Genomic DNA, 24,584 nt, shown 5'->3' with positions numbered 1-24,584 from the left:
TTTTTTCCTGGGTTCAAGAGAAGAAACCACCAGCAAACACCAGAAAAGGGTAGGAAGTGGTAGAACCAAAACAAGAAGCCAGTCTGAATCCTCATTTTTCTGTAAAGCTAATGTGTCTGCTTTGGGGATAACTTAGTTGGGGTATGATTATAAACATCACAAACCTTCCAAAGAAAGAAAACCAGGTTACTCTCAACACCCTGTTGCAGAAGATTTATCCGTAAAACTTAAAAATACCACCACTTCATAAAAGTCTTAGAATTCAGACTAATATTTAGGTATAACATCTGTTATTCTATTAAGTCATCCCAAACATCCCTTAGGGCAAAAAAATTCATCTTTTTTTTTTTAAGTTTTTATTCATTAAAGTAATCACTACACCCAACGTGGGGCTCAAACTCATGACCCTGAGAGATCAAGAGTCACATGCTCCGACTGAACCAGCCAGACATCCCTAAAGACTCATACATTTTCTAAAATCATTTTTTATTGCTCATTACAACACATACCTTCCCCAATGTCCATCACACAGTTACCCCATCCCCTCACCCCTCTCCCCTGCAGCAACCCTGTTTGTTTCCTAAGATTAAGAGTCTCTTATGGTTTGTCTCCCTCTCTGGTTTTGTCTTGTTTCATTTTTTCCTCTCTTCCCCTATGATCCTCTGCCTTGTTTCTTAAATTTCATGTATCAGTGAGATCATATAATTGTCTTTCTCTGATTGACTTACTTTGCTTAGCATAATACCTTCTAGTTCCAACCATGTCACTGCAAATGGCAAGATTCATCTATTTTTTAAGTAAAATAGCATAATACCCATAGAAAAGAATAAGGGAGAAAATTTTAAGCTTCTTCTACTACTCAAACATTATTTTTTCCTTTTTTTAACCACATCATTTAGTTCCTTATTTATTGAATGCCTTACTACAAAGGTGTTGGGGGAACATAAAGTATAATATGAGGTTTTCCAATCTCAAAGGGCTTAGAAATATAATAGGGGATACAAGACAAATTTAGTTTAGAAAGACTAAAGGGCAATAATTAAAAGGGCACACCATTAAGAATCTGCTACAAAGTGAAAAATAAACATTTTATTAAGAGTCTGAATGCCAGAAACTATTTCCTTTGTTGTTATTATGTTATCATGGAGAATGATATTTTGGGCTTTGAAGAAATCCCAAATGTTAGCAAGAAATCACTGTAATAGAGAATGTACAGTTTAAAACATTATCTTGCTGTAGTGCCAACTTTTATAAACTGTTCCGTTTAACCAATATAGAATTAGAAACTTCTAAGTGTTGGTATTCCTAAGATCGTAAGAAATGGCTGTGTCTAAAAGTCAGAATTTAAATTAAGGTACGGGGGGCACCTGGGTGGCTTAGTTGGTTAAATGTCTACCTTCGGCTCAGGTCATGATCTGGGGGTCCTGGGATCAGGCCCCAGATCCGTCTCCCCGCTGAGGGATGAGTTTCTCCCTCTCCCCCTGCCTCCGCCCCCCACTCATGCTCTCTCTAATCTCTCTCTCTCATAAATAAAAATAAAATCTTTTAAAAAATAAAAATTAAAAAAATAAATTAAGGTTTAGGGATTAAGTCTCACTACTTGATGATACAAAATAAAAATGGGCATTTGTTGATAGAGACTCTGTGCCAGATACTCTGTTAAATGCTTACATACATAATCTTATTTCTCAAAATAATCCTGTAAAGTAGGTTCTAACCCTAACCCTAATTTTATCCCCATTTCACAGAGGAGGGACTGAGGTTGCTTAATTAGGTTGTATTAGGAAAGTGGTCATAAAGAGTCCCTGAACTCAGCCCTGCTGGCTCACTGTCCCAGATCTTTACCTACTACACATATCCTGCCTATACTTAAGTCCTCCTGGACTTATCTAATTTATAATGTGTGGAAATCAGCCTTCATTTTTCAAACACTACTTTTGAAAGAACTTCTGTTAATTAACAAATTTCTTAAAAATTTTCTGTGGAGGGCGCCTGGGTGGCTCAGTCGTTAAGCGTCTGCCTTCGGCTCAGGTCATGATCCCAGTGTCCTGGGATCGAGCCCTGCATCGGGCTCCCTGCTCCGCGGGAAGCCTGCTTCTTCCTCTCCCGCTCCCCCTGCTTGTGTTCCCTCTCTCGCTGTGTCTCTCTCTGTCAAATAAATAAAATCTTTTAAAAAAAAAAAAATTTTTTTTTCTGTGGAAAAGTGAAAAAGTATTATTGTTGGAGCAACTAAAAAGTGCATGTTTTGTGCCCAGTTCACTCATATACGTTGAACTCTGACATGCCTCTAAGTTAGGTATTTTATGCATATTTAAATATAAACAAAGTTCACAAGACAAATAAGAAGGAAGTCTTAAGACTCCAAGTATATGGGCACCTGGCTGGCTCTGTCAGTAGAGCATGCAACCTGACCTTGGGGTCATGAGCTGAACATAGAGATTACTTAAAAATAAATAAATAAATAACAGCATCCCATGACATCAATGATTTACAATGACTGTTAAGGACAATGTAGGTGTATAAATGGCAAGGACCAACATAATAATAAATTACACTTTCAATGTTCCTGTTGAGAAAACTCCTACATGCCTATGGACTTGGGAGTCTTTTGCAATAAAATACCATGGCCTTTGGGTGGGAACCATTCTAAAATTTCAATACAAATATTCTATGTCAAAATGGATGAGAGGAAAAAATTACATTGCTGACACCTTTAGAATAACTTCTAGGGGGCACCTAGGTGGCTCTGAGTCAGTTAAGCATCTGATTCTTGGTTTCAGGTCATGAGACTGAGCCAGGCTCCTGGGCTCCTTGGAGCTCAGTGTGGAGTTGGCTTGAGATCTGCTCCCTCTCCTTCCCCCTCTGCCACACCTCCCCTCGTGCGCGCTCTAATAAATACATAAAAATCTTTATAAAAATAAATAAAAATGGGCCGAAGACCTTAATATTCACCTCACCAAAGAGGGCATACAGATGGCAAATAAGCACATGAAAAGGTGTTCCACATCATATGTTATTAGGGAAGTTCAAATTAAAACAATGAGATACGACTGCAAACTATTAGAATGGCCCAAATCTGGAACATTGATAATACCAAATGCTACTGAGGATGTGAAACTCTCATTCAGTGCTGGTGGGAATGCAAAACTTTCACAGACAATTTAGAAGACAGTTTTGTGGTTTTTTAGAAAACTAAACATAATCTTACAATATGATCCAGCAATTGTGCTCCTTGGTATTTGCTCAAAGGACCTGGAAGCTTATGACCATAGAAAAACCTGCACACTGTTTTATTCACAACTGTTATTACTTGGAAGCAAATAAGATGTCCTTCCATAGGTGAATGGATAAAATGGTACATTCCGTAAACGGATTATACTGCACCAAGAAGAAATGAGCTATTAAGCCGTGAAGAGACATGGAAGAACTATAAATGCATATTGCAAAGTAAAAGGAGCCATTCTGAAAAGTCTACATACATACATATATACAAAAGTCCAACTATATGACATGCTGGAAAAAGCAAAACGATGCATCAAAACTTTCCAGGAGTTGGACTAGTGGATGAAGAGGAAGAAATACAGAGGATTTTTAGGGCAGTAAAACTGCCCAGTATAATACTCTAATTATGGACACATGTCATCATACATTTGTTCAAAGTCACAGAATGTACGACACCAAGAATGAACCCTAAAGTAAACAATGGACTTTGGGTAATAATTACACATCAGTGTAGGTTCATTAATGGTAACAAATGTACCACTCTGGTGGGGAATGCTGATAACCATGCCTGTGTGGAAACAAAGGGTATATGGGGAAATCTCTGGACCTGATGCTCCATTTTGCTGTCAACCTAAAAAACTGCTCTGAAAAATTAACTTTATTTTTAAAAAGGACAACTAGTCCTGACACTTATTATGAAAAAAGGAATGGGTGTACCTTAGCTGGGAGAATTACAATTTCTGTCAGTGACATTCATACTCCAACATGCAACCATTCAGTGTTAAATAATACCTCACTCTAAAGTCACCTCTTTCAATTAGCTGAAAAGTTTTTCTTTGTATTTTTAAAGCCAACTCAGTCAAGCAAACTGGGACACGATGCAGATCAAAATTTGACATTTCCTGGGACTATGAGGATTTTTTAATAGCAGACATGTGACTGGCTATACTACTGGAAATCTTAAAAACCTCCTAAGCTAAAATCATCCGTATCATATTCTTAGTGTTTTAGTGGTCTCAGTAAAGCATTTGCATTGGGTGACAGGAGCAGATGTAAACTTGCCTCCTGAGGAAACTACAAGCTTTATAATGGCAAGAACACCTTGTAGAGAAGGAATGGCTTTCTCTCAGACATAAATACTTCTCAACTTTCATAATATGAAAATAAACCATTTCCTCAACTGATTTCCAGTCCACCAATAAGCAAAATAGAATTGTGATATGTCATTCCTTCATTAGAAAACAAAATCCTGAAATAGTCTGCTATCCAGCTAGCAAAAGTCCAAATTAGAACAATGATGGATAGGGCGCCTGGGTGGCTCAGTTGGTTAAGCGACTGCCTTCGGCTCAGGTCATGATCCTGGAGTCCCTGGATCGAGTCCCGCATCGGGCTCCCTGCTCGGCAGGGAGCCTGCTTCTCCCTCTGACCCTCCCCCCTCTCATGTGCTCTCTCTCTCTCATTCTGTCTCAAATAAATAAATAAAATCTTTAAAAAAAAAAAAAAGAACAATGATGGATAGAGGGGTATAAAAAATATCCATCCACATCTATTTTACCCTTAAATCAAGTTAGAGTACCAAAAAAAAAAAACTATTATTTTGAATTATATTATCTTATCCTTCTCTTATTAAAAAAAATCATTATTTTTTAAAAATTTGAAAAAAAAATTATTATGAAAAAGAGCCTGAGAGCTATAGAATGAGCTATTGAATTGTTGTCAACAATATTGTCTATTCATTACTAAATAGCTCTTACATAAGGGAATTCAGATTTTAGAAATCATTTAGAATTGCAAGGAAAATCTTTTGTCTCCTCTGCAGAACTTGTGATACATTTCTTTATTTAGGGTAATGAGAACCTTGGCTCCCAGGAAGCTTAGCTAAATCTGGTCTACCACAGCAATCATGCTAAATTACTTAAAAACTATTTATTTCCTTATATTCATTTCCTTGGATGTGATTTTTCTATTTCTATTAACTACAGTATTTACATCCTGTTAAAAGTAACTTCAAATCTTATATTTACGAAGAACTATTAAAAATAATGTCAAACTGAACACACAAAGATCTTATTTAAGTAACTCTATCATACAGTAAAAGAATAAAAGAAAAACTGATTTTTTTCTTTTTAAAAAGGCTGCCCTTTTATTACCTGAAAAGATCTCCAATCAGGGGCGCCTGGCTGGCTCAGCGGGTAGAGCATGCATCTCTTGAGCTCAGGGTTGTAAGTTTAAGCCCCACGTTGAGTATAGAGAATACTTAAAAAAATCTATAATGATCACCAAACAAAAAATGCTAGAAAGTGACATAGCAAACCAACTGCTTAAGTAAAGAGACTAAAGAGAACAGTGGGACCCTGACAAAAGAATCCCCATATACCTCAGTTTCTTCATTTACCAAAATACAGGTAGGGCTACTTACAGACGAGGAATATAATTAAGAAAGACTTAATAGATTTATTTGTTCTTTGTCCTCTCCCCTGAGCCTAGGACAGTTCTTAGTACAAGGCAGGTGCTTAAATGCTGTTAAAGTCTAAAGAGCTATGAGAGGGGTACCTGGGTCGTTCAGTGGTTTAAGCAACCAACTCTTGATTTCAGCTCATGTCATGATCTCAAGGTCGTGGGATCTAGCCCCGCGTCGAGCCCCATGTCAGGCTCCACGGTCAGGGGAGAGTCTGCTTCTCCACGTGCTCTCTCTCTAAAATTAATAAATATTTTTTTAAAAAAGGGGGATGTATGTCAAATATATAAAATTTATAATTTATATATTGGGGTGCCTGGGTGGCTCAGTTGGTTAAGCGACTGCCTTCGGCTCAGGTCATGATCCTGGAGTCCCTGGATCGAGTCCCGCATCGGGCTCCCTGCTCGGCAGGGAGCCTACTTCTCCCTCTGACCCTCCCCTCTCTCATGTGCTCTCTCTCTCATTCTCTCTGTCTCAAATAAATAAATAAAATCTTTTAAAAAAAAATTATAATTTATATAAAATTTCATCAATCAACTACAGTAGACCTACATAAAACAAAATAATAAAAAGCACAAAGGTTGGCACAATTTTTGTTTCTTCTAAACAAAAAGTATATCATATCATGCACATATACACAAGTTCAAGAAAAGATTAGAAATAAACACAACAAAATATTAATAGTGATTATCTCACAGAGGTGGAAATACATGTGATTTTTATTTACTATTTTAAACCTTTCCTTAAGTTAAAAATGTCTATACACAAATATTCCCAACTGATTTTCAACAAAGATTCAAAGCCATTCAATAGAGTAATAATGTAACCTTTTCAAGAAATAATGCTGGAGCAAGTAGACATCTATTAAGTCAAAAAAAGAACCTTGACCTGAATCTCACACCTTATACAAAAATTAACTCAAAATGAATCACAGATTTAACGTAAAATGATAAAACTTTCCGAAAAATACAAAGGAGAAAATTTTCAGGACATACAGATAAGCAAAGAGTCTTAGACTTAACAAAAGCACAACCCATAAAAGAAAGACTGATAAAGTGGACCCCATGAAATTAAAAACATTTGCTCTGCAAAAAAGACCAGGGGCGCCTGGGTGGCTCAGTTGGTTAAGTGTCCAACTCCTGGTTTCATTTGAGATCATGATCCCACGGTCGTGAGATCAGCCTGCATCAGGCTCCATGCTCAGCAGTCTGCTGAGATTCTTTCCCCATCTTCCCTCTCCTTCCCCACTATCCGAGTGTGCACACACGCTCTCACAAATAAATAAATAAAACCTTAAAAGAATGAAAAGACAAGCAACAAAGGGCAGAAAATACATACCAACCACCCATCTGAGAAAGGATCAGTAATTAGAATACATAAGTCTCAAAAACTCAACAGTGAAAAAAAAATCCTATTAAAAAATGGACAAAAGAAATGAGCAGACATTTCACTGAAGAGAATATACAGATGATAAACAAGCACATGAAAGATATTCAATATCATTAGCCATGAGGGAAATACAAACTAAAAATATGATGAGATACCACTACATACCTTTAAGAATGGCTAAAATAAAAAATAGAAAGAAATAGTAACATCACTAAAATGCTGGTGAAGATGGGGGAAAATGGATCTGTCACACACTATTGGTGAGAATGCAAACTGCTACGGCCACTCTGGAAAATACTCTGACAGTTTCTCATATAACTAAACTACATAACACAGCAATTACACTTAAATACTTTTCCTAAATAATGAACATTTATCTTCATCAAGAACCTGTACATAAACATTCATAGAGGTTTATTCATAAGAGCCAAAAATGAGAAACAACCTTGATGCCCTTCAATGTGAAATGGTTAAACAAAATGTTAGTATGTCCATACTATGGAATACCACTTAAATGAATGCACTCTTTATCTTTTTTTTTAAGATTTTATTTATTTATTTGACACAGAGAGACACAGCGAGAGAGGGAACACAAGCAGGGGGAGTGGGAGAGGGAGAAGCAGGCCTCCTGCGGAGCAGGAAGCCCGATGCGGGGTTCAATCCCAGAACTCTGGGATCATGACCTGAGCCAAAGGCAGACGCTTAACGACTGAGCCACCCAGGCACCCCTAAATGAATGAACTCTTACTACAAGCAACAACTCTGATGAATCTCCAAAAAGTTAGACTGAGTGCAAAAGCCAATCCCAAAACTTACATACTGTAAGACTCCATTATAACAGTTCTGAAAAGACAAAAATGGAGGGAAAGGGATTATGGGGAGGAGATGAATATAGTAGTAATAAAAGGACAACACCAGGGACTCTTGTGATGATGGAACTGTTCTGTATCTTGTGGTCAATTTTAATATTCTGATTGTGACCCTGTACTATAGTTCTCCAAGAGGTTGCCTCAACGGAAAAATGGATAAAAAGTACATAAGGTTTCACTATATTATTTCTTAAAACTGCTTGTGAATCTGCGATTATCTCAAATTAAAGGATTTAATTCCAGAAAGAAGCCTGAAATGAAACATTTATAAAATGGGGGAGAAGAGAATGCTAGCACTTTTACTTCTATTTTAAAAAGAAAAATCTAGTTAGGCTAATCAAAATATCCTCTGACAATTAGAAACAATACAAAACAGTTTATGTATTTAAGTTTTAAATTAAATAGCTAAGCACTTTAAAAGTTATAAATCCAGGGGTGCCTGGGTGGCTCAGTCGGTTAAACATCTGCCTTCAGCTCAAGTCAGGATCTCAGGTTCCTGGGATCGAGCCCCAAGTTGGGCTCCAAGCCCAGTGGGGAGTCTGCTTCTCCCTCGCCCTCTGCCCCTCCCTACCACTCATGTTCTCTCTCTCTCTCTCAAATAAATAAATAAAATCTTTAAAAAAAAGTTACAAATCCAAACTAAAACTCCTAAAAGAAAACACAGGACAAAAGCTCCAGGACATTGGAGTTGGCAATGAGTTCTTGACTGTGACACCAAAGGCAGAAGCAACAAAAGAAAAATTAGATAAACTGGCTTTCACTAAAATTTAAAAATCTGTGTACAACAAGCCACTATCAACAGGGTAAAAAAAAAAAAAAAAAAAAAAGCAACCCCAAAAATGGGAGAATGTATGTGCAAATCATATATCTGGCAAGGGATTAATATCCAGAATACAGAGACCTCCAAATCTCAAGAACAAAACAACCTGATTCAAAAATGAACAAAGGGCTTGAACAGACATTTCTCCAAAATAAGCACATGAAAAGTGCTTCTGGCCAGTAAGCACATGAAAAGATGTTCAATATCATTTGTCATCAGGGAAAAGCAAATCAAAACTACAATGAGAGGGACAGCTGGCTGGCTCAGTTGGTAGAGAACGTGACTCTAAAGAAAATGCATACTTCAAAAAATACCTAGGAAAGTGTTGGTATAAGAGAAAAACCAACATCTGAAATTAATGATGTACTATATGCTAGCTAACTGAATTTAAATTTAAAAAAAAAGATGGGTGGCTCAGTCGTTGAGCGTCTGTCTTCGGCTCAGGTCATGATCCCAGAGTCCTGGGATGGAACCCCACATTGGGCTCCCTGCTCAGCAGGAAGCCTGCTTCTCCCTCTCCCATTCCCCCTGCTTGTGTTCCCTTTCTCACTGTGTCTCTCTCTGTCAAATAAATAAAATCTTTAAATAAATAAATTAATTAATTAAAAAAAAGAGAAAAACCGATACAGTCAGGAAAACGGCATTTATTTTTCAAACCTCATTTACATCACTAACAAACTAAATGACCTCTAGGATTTTACTTTCTCATCTGGGCCAATAGTTTCCTTTTCTGCTAATTAAAAAAAAAAAGGGTGGTTATCTAGACTAGACTATTTTCTAAGTCACTTTCAGGGATAAAATCCATTGAATATGAAGAAAATATCAGCATTCTGGGGTACATATCTTTCATTCACACCCAAATTATCTATTAATTATACGACTAGGAAGGATAAGGTCAAGGCCAGTGAAACATGTAAACTGACAAAAACGTTTATTACGTAAATAAACTACATACGTAGAGAATTTACTATTATAATCAAAGGACCAAAATAACTGCCATTTAATGGTATATATAATTATTACTATGCATCATACTAAGTACTAAGCAAATTCAAGGAAAATGTTTGTAATTACAATTATTTTTTTTCTTGTTAAGAAACAAGGTTCATGAAGCCATTCAAATATTACTTGAAAACACCTTCAAGAGGCAATTAAGGGGCAGAACTATAGAAGATACCAATTTCTACTTACATCAACCCAAGGATTTTTACTTTTCTAACAAATAGCACTCAGTTTAGCAAATAATATTTTTTCCTTCCCATTCCCACAGCCAAACAATGCTAAAGAAAGCAAATACAGTGTGATTAAATAGAAAGTCCTGAGCAGCAATAAAAATTACCTATCCCATTAATGAAGATTAAATTAATCATGTTGTTACCCTGACAGAGGTGATGGTCTCAAACAATGTAAGGAAACTGAGGAAAGAATTTTGCAGTTAATAGAGAACAAACTAATAGTTACCAGAAGGGAGGTGGGTGGGGGGATGGGTGAAATAGGTGATGGGGATTAAGGAGTACACTTGTGATGAGCACAGGGTAATATACGGAAGTGCTGAATCTCTATATTGTACACCTAAAACTAATAGTACACTGTATGTTAACTAACTGGTATTTAAATAAAAACTTCAAAAAATTTTGTAGTTAGAAAGATGGGTTACTAATTACTTGTTCATATGCACACTAACAAATGTTAGAATATACAATTTAATATATTTGATTCAATTAAAAAAAGTACTTTGACTAGTGCAACAAATTATATACCTAGATCTAAGCACATGACTAGAAAAATCTATTAGCAATTTTTTCAAGTCTTCAGAATACAGTAGGTGATACATATGAAAAATCAATCTCCTTCCTCTATTAAATATCCAGATAAGAATACAATTAATGAAACAGCTTCGTTCACAACAGCAATAGCTCTCACCCTCCCTCCATTAACTTTGTGGAAATAAACACAGCAAAAAATATACACATTTCTTTATAATTACAAGAAATATGCATACTAGGGGCACCTGGGTGGCTCAGTCGGTTAAGTGTCCTGCCTTCAGCTCAGATCATGATCCCAGGACCCTGGGATCAAGCCCCGCACTGGGCTCCCTGCTTCTCCCTCTCCCTCCCCCTCTGCCTGCCGCTCCCCTTACTTGTGCTCTCTGTCAAATAAATAAATAAAATCTTTAAAAAAAATGCATACTAATAAGAAACATGGATATGACAAGAAAATCATAAACGCCACTGAAAGGCATAACTATTAAATAAATGGAAAACTTACCTTCCTATAAAGACATATGCTATTTTAGAAGTATCAATTACTTCCTAAGTTAATCTATGAACTCAAAGCACTCTCAATCAACACACCACACACTTGCTCTTAGCCAAAAGGCTGAAAAGCTATTCTCAATCAACACACCAACAAGCATTTAGAACTTACTAAAAATGATTCAAGTCTATCTGGAAAATTATTTTTAAAGTACAGTGATAGGCATGCCTGAGTAGCTCAGTTGGCTAAGCATCTGACTCTTGATTTTGGCTCAGGTCATGATCTTAGGGTGGTTAGGTCAAGCCCCAGGTTGGGCTCCATGTTCAGCTTGGTGTCTACTGGGCTGTCTTCTTCCCTCTCCCCCTGCCCCTCCCCCCTGCATGCATATGCATGCACGCTCTCTCTCCCCCAAATAAATAAATACATCTTTAAAAACAAAAATAGGGGGCACCTGGGTGGCTCATTCGTTAAGCATCTGCCTTCAGCTCAGGTCATGATCCCAGGGTCCTGGGATTGAGCCCCACATTGGGCTCCCTGCTCCATGGGAAGCCTGCTTTTCCCTCTCCCACTCTCCCTGCTTGTGTTCCCTCTCTTGCTGTGTCTGTCAAATAAATAAATAAAATCTTTAAAAAAAAAACAAAAAAACCCAAAAAATCAAAAATAGGGTGATAAGCCAAAACTTTCAGGTATTAAGCATACTATAATGAAGAAAGAAAAAAAAAAAAAAATCAAGACAGCATAGTATTATCATACCAAAAAACAAAAATCTTGATATTAAGTATATTTGGGAATTTACTATTGATAAAGATAAAATTTTATAGGTAAAAAGATGATTTACCCAACAAATGGTGATACAACTAGATAGAAATATTGTAAGAATAAATCCAGATGATTATTTCACTCCTTAAGCCAAAAACTTAGGTTATTATATTTATAATCTTGGCACAAATCCTTTCCAAGAGTATCATTAAACCCAAAAATGCATAAAGATTAATTTGACTATATCAAAATTTAAACTTCTATATAACCAAACAGCATATAAGCAACAAACCAATTAAATCCATGTGAAACACAAAAGGCACACAAAAACGTAATATTCCTTAAAGAATTCTTAAAATGAACTTGCCAATGTCACAGTTAGTAAGCAGCAGATTTAAATCTAGGCAATCTGACTCCAAAGCTTATGTTCTTACCTATTATACTTTACTACCTGTCTCAGATTTGCGCAAGTATTTTAAGACAGCTAATATCCAATTTGTTCAAGAATGCACTTAGAAAGGTACTCTTACATACTACTTGTGGAAGTATAAATTGATACAAAATCTTCAGAGGGAATTTACTTCTATCAATCAATTTGAATTACATACATAGCAAAAGCACTTTGGGTATTTATCCAACAGAAAAAAATCATATAAAAGTGCAAACATTTATGTGCAAAGAGTAGAGAATAAACATATATTCTGTACAGTACTGTATGTATAACAACCATAATGCTGATTAACACATATACATACCTACTAGATCTCCATATATATAATTGAAATATATCTCCCATTTATATTTAAAAATACTTAACACATGTATATCCATGCACAGTGAAATGATGGAATACACACTGAAGTGTTCATAAAAATACACACCACACTGATAAGAATATCTCTGGGAAATGGGATTATGGAAATTTTCATTTGCTATATATTTCTGCATTTGAATTTTTATAATCAGAAAAAAAAAGTAATGTAATTGTTTTAGCCCTTTACCTACCAAAGCCTCTCACTGCTTGTACCTTATCCAGTCTTTCTCGCCTACCCTAAAATAACTCAGGCCATACATACGTAAAAGAAAGAACTGATAGAAGTAGTGCTGGTATCGGTAACTAAGGCCAGGAAGAAAACTCCCAAGGTTTCTGGCTTGGGATGGTTTTCACAAGAACAGACAAGACACTATGTTGATATCAAGTATCTCTGACAAATCAAAGTGCATCTACTATATACAGTCTCTGTTATTCTGCAGTTGGTCCCAGGATAATTAACAAAATCTTTTGAAGTCCCCAGAGATTAACAGGGCACCCAAAGAATTCATTTGCTGCTGCCAGGATCCTTATCTTTTCCTAGAAGACTGAAAGCAAATCTTAATTCTAGTCACAAAAAGAAATGTCAGTATACTTTTTTTTTTTTTTTTAAGACTGTATTTATTTGACAGAGATAGAGAAAGCACACAAGTAGGGAGAGCAGCAGGCAGAGGGAGAGGGAGAAGCAGGCTTCCCGCTGAGCAGGAAGCCCGATGTGGGGCTCGATCCCAGGTCCCTGGGATCATGACCTGAGCTGAAGGCAGATGCTTAACGACTGAGCCACCCAGATGCCACGCCAATATACTCTTAAATCACTTCAAAATCTCCAAGGATGGTGAAGTCAAACCAATTCTTTTCTAGGCTAAGTGATAGCCTTGGCAGGGAGATTATAGGTTTCTTACACTGGTCCTAATACAATTGAAACAATCTCATCCCCATCCATCCAATCCAGACTCTAGATTTAGTCTAAGGTTTAAAATTCCAAGGACATCATTATCAGAAAGATAGATACATATGCCAAACTTTGGAATCATATAAACAATATAACTTCAATGTGGAAAACAGTTAAATCAAAATTACTGCACTCAACTAAAATTGAGCTCCAACATTACCTCCACAAGGATGCATCCAATGTAGATAATTCTTTCCATCCACCTTTCACATAGTAACCTGGGATTACTAAGGAATGAAATATTTCACCTAAATGTATTGTACCAAATACTACATTTTAGAATTGTATCCCTTTAGAAATACTTTGAAAATTAATTTGACTACAGGGACTTGACTTCTTTTTTTTTTTTTTTTTTTTTTAAAGATTTTATTTATTCATTTATTTGAAAGAGTGAGAGAGAGAGAGAGGGCACACGAGAGGGGGGAGGGTCAGAGGGAGAAGCAGACTCCCTGCCGAGCAGGGAGCCCGATGCGGGACTCGATCCCGGGACTCCAGGATCATGACCTGAGCCGAAGGCAGTCGCTTAACCGACTGAGCCACCCAGGCGCCCGGGACTTGACTTCTGTCTGAACAAATGTTTACCTCATCTTCCTCACCAAAAAAAGTACAGAAACAAAACTAATTCTCACTGTCAGAGATAAATTACAACTATGGAAAGGGAAAATATGAGAATAAACCCTGTGGTACTGAATTAAAATCAGATGTATCACTGAGAAACCATTCTATATTTACTGAAATATACTCATAAATGTGAACGTGTACATGTGTGCAAATAAAAGTATCCCCTAGCTTTATGCAGTTAAGAAGTCCTGGGAGCATCAATACCCCAAGAGCAACAAAGACAAGAAGGGCCCAGATCTTGGCTTCTAAGTACCATTTTCCACTAAAAATTACGAGAGCAAGTTTAATGGTAACTCTAGAACACCATATGGTGCTGGATACAAGAAGTGCTCAAGGAGGAAGAACTGTATCAAAAAGAAAAAAGAAATTAAGCCAGCTAGAACGGGTTCTCACTAGCTGAATCCAGAACAATTTGAGTATCAAAACAAATGATAATGGATTATAACCCAGTGAATGTAATTATGGTGATGTAAATAAATGAGTAAGTTAAAAATAAAGAACAAAATGTTTACATAATTCCAAAGAACCTACCCCCTAAATATTTATTGATTACAAGTGAGGAAAGAATACCTTGACATAGGAGGTATCTGGTAGTTAGAACCATAATTGCATAATCGATGACTACCATCAATAATGCGACAACTGAAATTGCCTACGACCTGATAAGAGGCAATAAGAAGAATGCAGCATCACTTCCATGATAACCCTGCCAAAGATCTAATCATAAAATTATAAATCTAATCATGAAAAACCTAATCAAAGATCTAATCATAACAATGTCATGGAAATACAATTAAGGGATATTCTACAAAATAACTAGATCTATAATCTTCAAAAGGGTCAGGTCCTTGAAAGTAAACACAGAAACTGGTCCAGATTAAGAGAGACTAAAAGACATGACAACTAAATGTAATGCAAGATTGTCATGTGGATCTTTTTGCTCTAAAAGACGTGGGGGTCACTGGTAAGATTTAGGTGTTGGTAATGTATTCTTTGTTAACGTCCTAATTTTGACAGTTATGATGTCATTATAGGATAATGTCCCTGTTTGTAGGAAATAAACATTGAAGTACTGGGGGTAATGGAGTATCAATCAGGTAGGCAACATACCGTCATATATGTCAGGGACAAAAGAGTTTTTTGTACTATGATTTCAACTTTTCTGTATATTTGTCATTATTCTAAACTTTTAAATATGAAGGAAAAATTACAAAAAATATATAGCAGTACCAGAGAGGAGTATATCTACAGATAACAACACAGAATGGAATTTGTTGAGAATCCAAAGTGAATGGGGGGAAGGGAGGGGATGACAACAAAACACAACACATCTGAGGAACCAACTATACAAAACAATCAAAGTGGGATCTCCAAAAAGAGTAAGTTTTCTTAGCAAGAAGAATTGGGAGAAGCATGTTCTGGGCAGTCATCCAGGTAATAAAACCATAGAAGACAGCTGCACGGTTAAGGCCTCCAGCAAGCACTCTGTACTGTGGGATTTCTGACACTTGGGCAGTATAACTGTGAAAATAGGGAAATACTATCCCCTGAGGGACAGGAAACACGTGTAAGAGGACAGGCTATCCACATACCCTAAAGGAAAAAGCCATTAGCTAACTAAATATACCAAAGCCAGAAGAACAGGGATTCACATGGGCTGGGAGAATACCATGAAATGACCAATACCATAAAATCTGGACCATAATACAAAGCTTTAACCACAATGAAAAATCTAACATTTGAGGAAAACCTAGAAGCATGATGGATATACCAAGTACAATAAGATCAAATCTCCTATACTGCTAACGGAGGAAACAGAGAACAATGTCAAAGTTTTGTCTCAGAGATTCAATAGGTTACAGTAAATCAAAAATACAACTAAAAATTAAAAATCAACTCCTATGGGATGCCTGGGTGGCTCAGCTGGTTAAGCATCTGACTCTTGATTCCAGCTCAGGTCATGATCTCAGGATTGTGAGATCAAGCCCCCCATCCTGGCTCTGCACTGAGTGTGGAACCTGCTTAAGATTCTCTCCCTCGGGCGCCTGGGTGGCTCAGTTGGTTGAGCGACTGCCTTTGGCTCAGGTCATGATCCCGGGGTCCTGGAATCGAGTCCCACATCGGGCTCCCTGCTCAGCGGGGAGTCTGCTTCTCCCTCTGACCCTCCCCCCTCTCAGGCTCTCTATCTCATTCTCTCTCAAATAAATAAATAAAATCTTAAAGGGAAAAAAAAAAAAATTCTCTCTCCCTCTTCCTCTGTACCCACCCCCTGCCACTGCACACGTGCTCTCGATCCCTCTCTCAAAAAAAAAAAAAAATCAACTCCCATGAAAAAGCAAGAGTTCCCAGAAACACTATCCTCCCTACTAAATAAATTAAAAAGAAGTGAAGACCAAATTGGTGAACTAAAATATCAAGCCTCAGGATTCTTCCAGAATGTAATACCGGGGGAGGGAGAGAGAGAGAGAGAGAGAGAGAGAGAGACACACACACACACACGCAAGCGCGCACGTGCAAAATCAAAGGAAGTAATGAAAGCTCCATAAATCCCAACATCCACCTAAGTTTTCAAAGTGCAAAGTGCACTCCTTGGGCCTTAGAATTCCTCAGACACTTTGAAAGAGTCTTCAAGATCAAAACTATTTTCACAATTATACTGAAACATCATTTGCCCTTTCCTCTTAAATTAACAGCAATGGTGCAAAAATAGGGCGGGTAAAACTGCTAGCACCTTAGTGCAAAAGCACTGGCATCAAGCTATATGAGCACGACTGCATATTCCCAGGTTTCTTTTTTTTTTCCCCTGAAGTTTTTATTTAAGTTCCAGCTAGTTAACATACAGTGCATTATTAGTTTCAGGTGTAGAATTCAGTGATTCATCACTTACAACATCCAGTGCTCATCACAAGTGCCCTCCTTAATACCCATTACCTGTTTAACCCATCCCCTGCCCACCTCCCCTCCAGTAACCATTAGTTTGTTCTCCATAATTAATTCCCAGATTTCTTTCTAAATGCCATGTTCACTTAGTATCTTTAATAAAGCAGTAAAAAAAAATAGTTTTACTAAATGTCAACTCCTTAATACATGACTTTTTAACATTTTATGTGAAGGAATGGCAATGCTGAGGAGAAGCACTTGTGTAAATACTTCAAATTACGAGCCAAACACGATTTTGACCTAAAAGAACAGATGACAAACTATGTATGCTTGTAGACTTAGGAATCTGGCAGACATTTTCTCAAAAAATAAACCAAGTACGCCTGCAACTTCAAGGGAAAAACACTAACAGTATTTGTTACCAGTGATTAATATTCAAACTTCCAAGTGAAAATTTAGAAATGTGGATAATGTTTACCTGTCACCCTGAATTTGATTGACAGCTTCACAATATTAAAAACTTTTTTGATGAAATTAGTGGTGATATTAACAATTTTTTCTTTTGTTTGCTACTACCTAACAAAATGCATCAAATTTTGGAAAATATATTAACTCAGTGAACCAGTATTTCTCTAACAACCATTACATGATGTCAAAAACCATGAACACGTAAAAGATTCAAAGTGCAAGATAAACTAATGGATTTTCAGGTAACAAGAATGAAAAATTCACTGATACAGTGTGAGATTTGACATTGCAGCTATTCTTTAAGAAATTCTGGTGTGGCGACACCTGGGTGGCTCAGTCAGCTAAGCATCTTCCTTCGGCTCAGGTCATGATCCCAGGGTCCTGGGACTGAGTCCCGCATCGGGCTCCCTGCTCTGCGGGAAGCCTGCTTCTCCCTCTGCCTGCAGCTCCCCCTGCTTGTGCTCTCTGACAAATAAAATCTTTATTTAAAAAAAATTTTTTTTTTATCCACAATTATCTAAAAAAAGCAATGAAAATACTCCTTCCTTTTCCAACTATGTATCTGTATAATCTTGGATTTTCTTCATATACTTAAACCAAAACAACATACTGGAAGACTGAATATAAAAGTAGATGTGAGAATCAAGCTGTTTCTATTTAACCAGACACATGAAACTTGCAAAATTAACAATGTCCCTCTTTTTGCTAAAGATTTGTTTTGAATTATTTTGTTACATCAGTGTCATGATAACGTACCATGATTTATAGGTTTATTTATTTATTTCTATAGATTTTATTTATTTGAGAGTTCCGCCTGCGCACACACAAGCAGGGGAAGGGGCAGAGGGAGAGGGAGAAGCAAGCTCGATCCCAGTCAAGACCCGAGCCAAAAGCAGACGCTTAACTGACTGAGCCACCCAGGCATCCCAGATTTATGGTTTTTTATACAAATTAATTGATATTTAAGAATTTCTTTTTTTTTTAAGATTTTATTTATTTATTTGAGAGAGAGAGAATGAGAGAGAGCACATGAGAGGGGGGAGGGTCAGAAGGAGAGGCAGACTCCCTGCCAAGCAGGGAGCCCGATGCGGGACTCGATCCCGGGACTCCAGGATCATGACCTGAGTGAGCTGAAGGCAGTCGCTTAACCAACTGAGCCACCCGGGTGCCCGATATTTAAGAATTTCTAATAAGGGAAATAAATATAACCCACATAAAACAAAGCTCTGTGGGGTTCTTTGTAATTTTAAGAGTATAGAGGGATCCTAAGACCAAAAAATTTGGAATCGTTGCTTTAGATCTAATTATTGTAATTATACTATGCTATAATAGATATAAGCTTGTGTGTTTTAAAAAGCCAAAAGCATAATGAAACAAAAAGGTACAGGGGTTTGTAGAGTCGTAATAAAAAAGTACATAACAACCTGATCTTATCTTAACAGAGGTAATTCTGGGGATATTTAAAAAAAAAAGAGTTCAGGAAACAAGTGAAAAATCTATTAGTGAGTATCAGGTTACAATACTGGCATGTAAACTGAGTGGTAATGCAAAAGGCATATTTACAATTAAATGGGGCAAATCAATTTTTTCTATTCATGTTGTGAATAATTTTTTTAGGTGATGAGCATGGACTCAAAGTTTAGAAAAGAGGGGAAGGGCAACATATAATCAAGAAAGAACAGCTGAACATGGAATAAATAAAGGAAGTAAATGAAGCAAACTATAAAATAGGAAGCTAAAGAAATTAGAAAACAAAGCCTAATAATAGCTAGATTCCTTTTTTACAATTAGGAAACCTAAGACAGAGGAGAAAATAAAGGTACATCTGAAAAATGGGTGTAGTATGGTTCAAGAGTTAGTGATGAGAGGCACCAAGAAAAACAAAAAAATGTGTAGTCAATCAAAAAAAACTTGGAGGCAGAAGTGCTGAGCTCTTTCCTTACAAAATTCAGAAGTATGTACTGTAAAGCATAATTCACAAATTCATTTCTATGGCAAGAGCAAAAAGCCTGCATGCAAAAACTGAATAATCTATTTTGACCAGCAAAGCATAAGTACAATTTATGTTGTCAAGGAAAGAAAAGATAAAGACCTCTTTAGAATTTACAACACAGGTGTTCCCCCCCCCCCCCCAAACCCCCCCCCCCGCAAAAAAAAAAAAAAGCATCTAATAGGGAAATGGGCAAGGGAAAGAGTCAAAAAAAAAAAAAAAATGCAAGCAACAAAGTGTGTTTAAAAAGAATCTAGCTAAGCAGCACTCACAAAAGAGAATTACTTTGCTATCCAGCATCACTAAAATTCTGCATAAATCCAAATACTTTATAAACACTGCCATAATCTATTCCTAGCCGAAACAGCTTTAAGTCTAAATTATGTTATCTATAAGCAATTTAAAATAAATGCTGAAAGATGCACCTAATTTTCTGAAATTTTTAAGTGTTTCTTAAAGTAAGGTATTGTTTACTACCAAGAGTTCAATATCAAAATCTCTAAAAGAAGTGAATTTACAGATTTACCAATGATATACGTAAAATGTCTCTAACTACAGTTACCGCTTCATTAACAAACAGCATGCAATAAAAATCTGGTTTCCATTATTTGAACCACTGTGAGCTTTTCAGACATGAAAAGTTCGCAAAAGCCTGATCTGAAACAACAGGCGGACTTCATAATATAATATTTGAATTGATTAGTTGAAGGATTAAGTTTATCACTATTGAAAACTCCTAAGTACCATTCATAAATAGTGCCATTAAATATGTATTTTGTGCAGTGTAAACAAAAGCTTTGGAAGTACTTTAGATTTACCAATTTAATCTAAGAAAACCCATACAATACTAAGTATAGAGGAAGAATACTAAGAATACCCAAAATGTAAAGCCACTTGAATATTTCAACTGATTACCATCTTTCTTTAACCTCTTTTCAAACCCCGTAGTCACCTTTTAAACAAGGCTTGAAAATATGTATAGTTTGACAATAGTAATAAGCCTAAAATTCATTAAGTTAATTCAGTACTGAAGTAACAAAATTTTAAGTAAACCACAAAGTAAATTTTGCCTTGATGATACAAAAGGAATCAAAGGTTCTACAAAGGTGCACGTTTCACATTTTTAAAAAGTGTGCTGTCTGCATCTAAACTACTACAGATGCTAAAAGTAAAAAAATCAAGAACTTTATTTAAAAACGGATTTAAGCAGTCATTTTCAAGTGCTACAATACTTTTCACTTGTAAAATTTACTAATGCAGAGAAACATCTTCACAGACTGGTAATTCTCTATAAAAGACTTGCTCTATTAAGGCTCTGTTGCTCTGAGGCCAAGTATAAGCCATATAAGGAAACTGAAGTTCAATGCCATTTATTTTGTTCTGCTCTTTCCGATGCCCAAGAATAACCTCTTTCGTTGCTTAATATTACATCCCCAAATCATAAAGCAGATCACTTATACACTTTAAATTCCTTCATAAAGCTATTCTGACTTAACAGGAATGACTTGATGGCTCACAATCTTACCAACACAAATAAATAAATAAATTTTTAAAAAGGATCTCCAGAGACTACACTCTGAGGGGAAAAAATCAAAACAATATATAGTAATATTTAAAAGACTCCCATTTTGAAATGTACTTAACATCATAACAAGCTGTGAAATAAACTGATCCTGCTCTTCAAAAGCTATCTTTTCTTTGAACTAAAGAATGTCAACTATTTTTCATGGGGTAGCATGAGCAAACTAAATATTAATTTATAGTTAAGATACACCTACCAACAGGATGCCATACTTATTTAGTATTTATTCCAAAGCACGGTATTATGTTTCACCTCCTTTACCACAGAAATACTGACGAAAAAAAAATTAAGACACACTAAAACACCAATAAAAAAGCCCTTTGTGTTTGTTGTGAACTAGTTTTTTCTCTAAGGACTACTGATTGGTTCAAAAGTGTTTATAACTCTTGACTGGCGGAATATCTCCCATGCTTCACTAATTCCTGCCACCACTGTAGGTACCTATCACTTACTAGACAGAACCGGCCAAAACATTTGGACCAATACAAAAATGTAAAAAAGTCCTATTCTAAAAGAACTGATGTTTATTATAATCAATACGACTTCCATAAAAATCCTTTAAAGCGTTTTACCTCCCTTTCTCTATATATTCTGTTCTTAACTACAGAGAAGTCCTATCAGATCAGAGTACTTACGGGTGTATTTTTGTTTTTGTTTTTTAATTACAACTCTGTTTATCCATAATACTCTCTCCTTCTCCTTCCTAGGTCCACTTACAAGAAAAATTAAGCAGACACTTCCTTTCGATTAATTAACCAAACAAGTATCCTAAGATTGTAAACGTCTGAAAGGAGCCATTTACTGAAAGAAATACATCTCCCACCTAAAAAACAAAAACAAAAAATAAGGGCAGTGTTTGTTTCTAAAATCCAACCAAATACGTTTCTAAGGGTTGCAACTAAAAAGAACTCTATATACAATTAACGCAAAAGTCAAAAAATCGGTAACAGTATAAACAAATGTGGCAGCCATCTCAACAACAGTAAATCCCTCGCTGCAGCGACCTAACTTTTTTCCAAAACAGAAGTTGCCAGGTTCCGTGACTTAATAAATAAAAAAATATACACTGTATATGTTTTAGGAAACTAAAACTTCTGGACCTAGTGCTGAACAAAGGCACTCTTTCTTCCGATTGCTTAAAACTTTTCGTCTCACCACATTCTTAGAATCTCTTCTAAAGTAACCAGAGTCCAGATGGTAGAAGGGGGAAAAAATCAGTTCCACTATTTAGCAACTGAAATACTATCCACTTCGACACTACAAAAGATTAATTTAGGGCAACTGGGGAAATAGTGAGAAACCCTAAAGGACCCTCTCTTTCCTGGCCCAAAAGCTTTGTACCTTCTAGACACACTTTCGGTGAAAATTACCTTTCGGTCGGGCAGTGTCTCAGGGCAGCTTTTTCAAGGCTTCGCCTGACATGATTTCCTTCCCTTCATTAGTCAGTTTGGATCCAGCCGAATTTCTCTCTCCGGTGAGAGCGGATGTGGGGTGGCCTCCCGCAGTAGGACGAGTAGGTGGCTTTGGAGGGGGCTGGGAAGCGGGCTGGTTTCCTGGTCTCAAGTTATACAGGAGTTTCCCAGCCCCAACTAGGATCTCCGCCGAAAAAAAAACTTTTCACTCGTGACACCGCCCGGAATTACCGTGCGAAACTCACTTCCTGCCTCGGCGCAGAAGCAGGATCCAGCTCGGTCCACGGGAACCCGGAAAACCAGCTCCGCGCGCGCCGGGGAGGGGGGGGCAGGGGGCGTCCGCCGAGAGCCTGGAGCTCCGGGCGTCCGGCGCGCCCCGCACACCCGACGGCGGCGGAACCCGGCCGGCGGGGACCAAGATGCCGCCGGGGCGCTGGGCGAGCCTCGGCCGCGCTAGGCCGCCAGCTCCTCCTCGCCGCCGCCCCCAGAGCCGGGCGGCGGGGTTATTGTCTCGATAGCGCCTGCCGCGCCCTTCGCCCGCGCCGCCGCCGCCGCCGCCGCCGTCGCGGCCGACCCGGGCCGGAGCCGAGGGGCCGGGCAAGCTCGAAGGCGGCCCCTTCCCCGGGCAGTCCGTCTGGCCGTCCGTTCTTCCGTCCGTCCCTCCCCGCCTTTCCTTCTTGCCCTCGAACCCTCTTCTCCCTCTCCCGTTTTCCCGCCGCCGTCCCTTCGCTCCCCTCCTCGTTCTTCTTCCAAGGCGGCGGTGGCTCCCCCGGGAAGCGCAGGGGGTGGGGGCAGGCGGCGGCTGGGTCTCCTCACGAGCTCGCGGGGCCGCGGCAGGGGCCGAGGCTGCGTCCCGCGCCGCCGCGCCACATTCACTCGAGCGCGAGACTGCGAGGGGAGGGGAGGGCTGGGGAGGGGAGGGGAGGGAGAGGAGAGAAAGGAGGAGGAAGGGAGCTGGGGCGGAGGGGAGTCACTGCCTCACAGGCCGCGGCGGCAACAGCGCCACCGCCCCGGCGCTGAGGGGGAAGAGACTGCGCGCCGCTGCTCCGCGGCGGGGGCGGGGCGGCCTCCCGCCGGCTTCGCCCCAACCGCCAACAGCCGGGCTGGAGGCCGGCGCGAGCCAGTCGCCGCGCGCGAGGGCGGCGCGGGCAGACGTCGGCGGCGGCGGGGGGCGGCGGACCCGGGGCCGGGCGGGGGAGGGGCCGGCGGCGGCGGCGGCGACGGGGGTTCGTGTGCGAGGCGCGGCGTTAGGCCCGCTCAGGCCCAGGCCCGGGGAGGCCTGCCTGCCGCCCCCAGCCGCCGGAGGTGGGGTACGCCGACGACGTGGACCCCGCTTCCTCTGCGCCCCGCCGGGGAGGCTGAGGGCCCCCAAGCCTCCTACGTCCCGGCCAATTGAGTTTCTTTATAAGACAGTAATCGGTGCGAAGGGTTCAAGTCCAGCCCCGATTTTAAGGCTGCAGGTATCTCTTTCAACTGCAGCACTCCCAACTTCCTCTAATGGCACGCTCGGTTTGCAGGAAGCCACAGCGGCGGCTCGGTGGAGCTTCCCACGCCGGCCCTCGCTTAGAGCTGGCTCGCCCAGCAAAGCAGCGGGGGCTCCTCCAAGTCGCAGCCTCACACCGGCGAGGAGACAAAGCTGGCGCTGGGAGGGGGAAAAGGGCCCGCGAAATTGCCTCAAGATAGTGCCTTTGTTAGAGGAAGCGTTGGACACACTCCGAATGCGACGTAGGCTTCCAACCCCGGCGGTTTCGGTGGTGCAGTCTTGAATTGCGCTGGCCCTAATAATTCAGTCTGGCAGGGTTTGCGTTTATTGCGGAGAGAGACTCTTAAGCATTCCATCAACACATATGGCATAAAACGCTTCAACCATAACATTGCACAGTTTTTGCTGTTACTGCTTTAAATATGTTAACAGACAAGACGGCCTTGTTTTACCGGAGAAGGAACGTAATGCGGAACAAACCATTCGCCGCCCCCAGTCTCTGCTGTTCTTAACCCTGTACAATGATGGTCATTAGTCTCTGTGTCCCCGAAGTCATTGCTTCAGTTCTTCCGTCTGTGTTCCAGAGATAATTATTTATTACCAAGTTTGAAC

General features: G+C 39.0%; 1 protein-coding gene across 9 annotated transcripts in view; it reads right to left on the bottom strand.

The window, feature by feature from the left end:
* Positions 1 to 23,459, bottom strand: part of ERBIN (erbb2 interacting protein) — a 125,683-nt gene extending 102,224 nt beyond the window's left edge. For 5 of the 9 annotated variants that reach the window (XM_035014545.1, XM_035014549.1, XM_035014546.1 and 2 more), the window contains exon 1: positions 22,448 to 22,808. The gene's annotated coding sequence lies outside the window, so the exon portion shown is untranslated. Of the gene's footprint in view, positions 1 to 22,447 lie in introns of all 9 variants that reach the window. The other 4 variants (XM_035014547.1, XM_035014543.1, XM_035014551.1 and 1 more) reach the window with 3 other exon arrangements.
* Positions 23,460 to 24,584: the final 1,125 nt, after the last annotated feature.

Source organism: Mirounga leonina, unplaced genomic scaffold, assembly GCF_011800145.1.
Source record: "Mirounga leonina isolate KUSES-001 unplaced genomic scaffold, KU_Mleo_1.0 Mir_168, whole genome shotgun sequence".
Taxonomy (NCBI): domain Eukaryota; kingdom Metazoa; phylum Chordata; class Mammalia; order Carnivora; family Phocidae; genus Mirounga; species Mirounga leonina.
The sequence above is the reverse complement of the archived record's forward strand: the minus strand, read 5'-3'. Positions and strand labels throughout refer to the sequence as shown.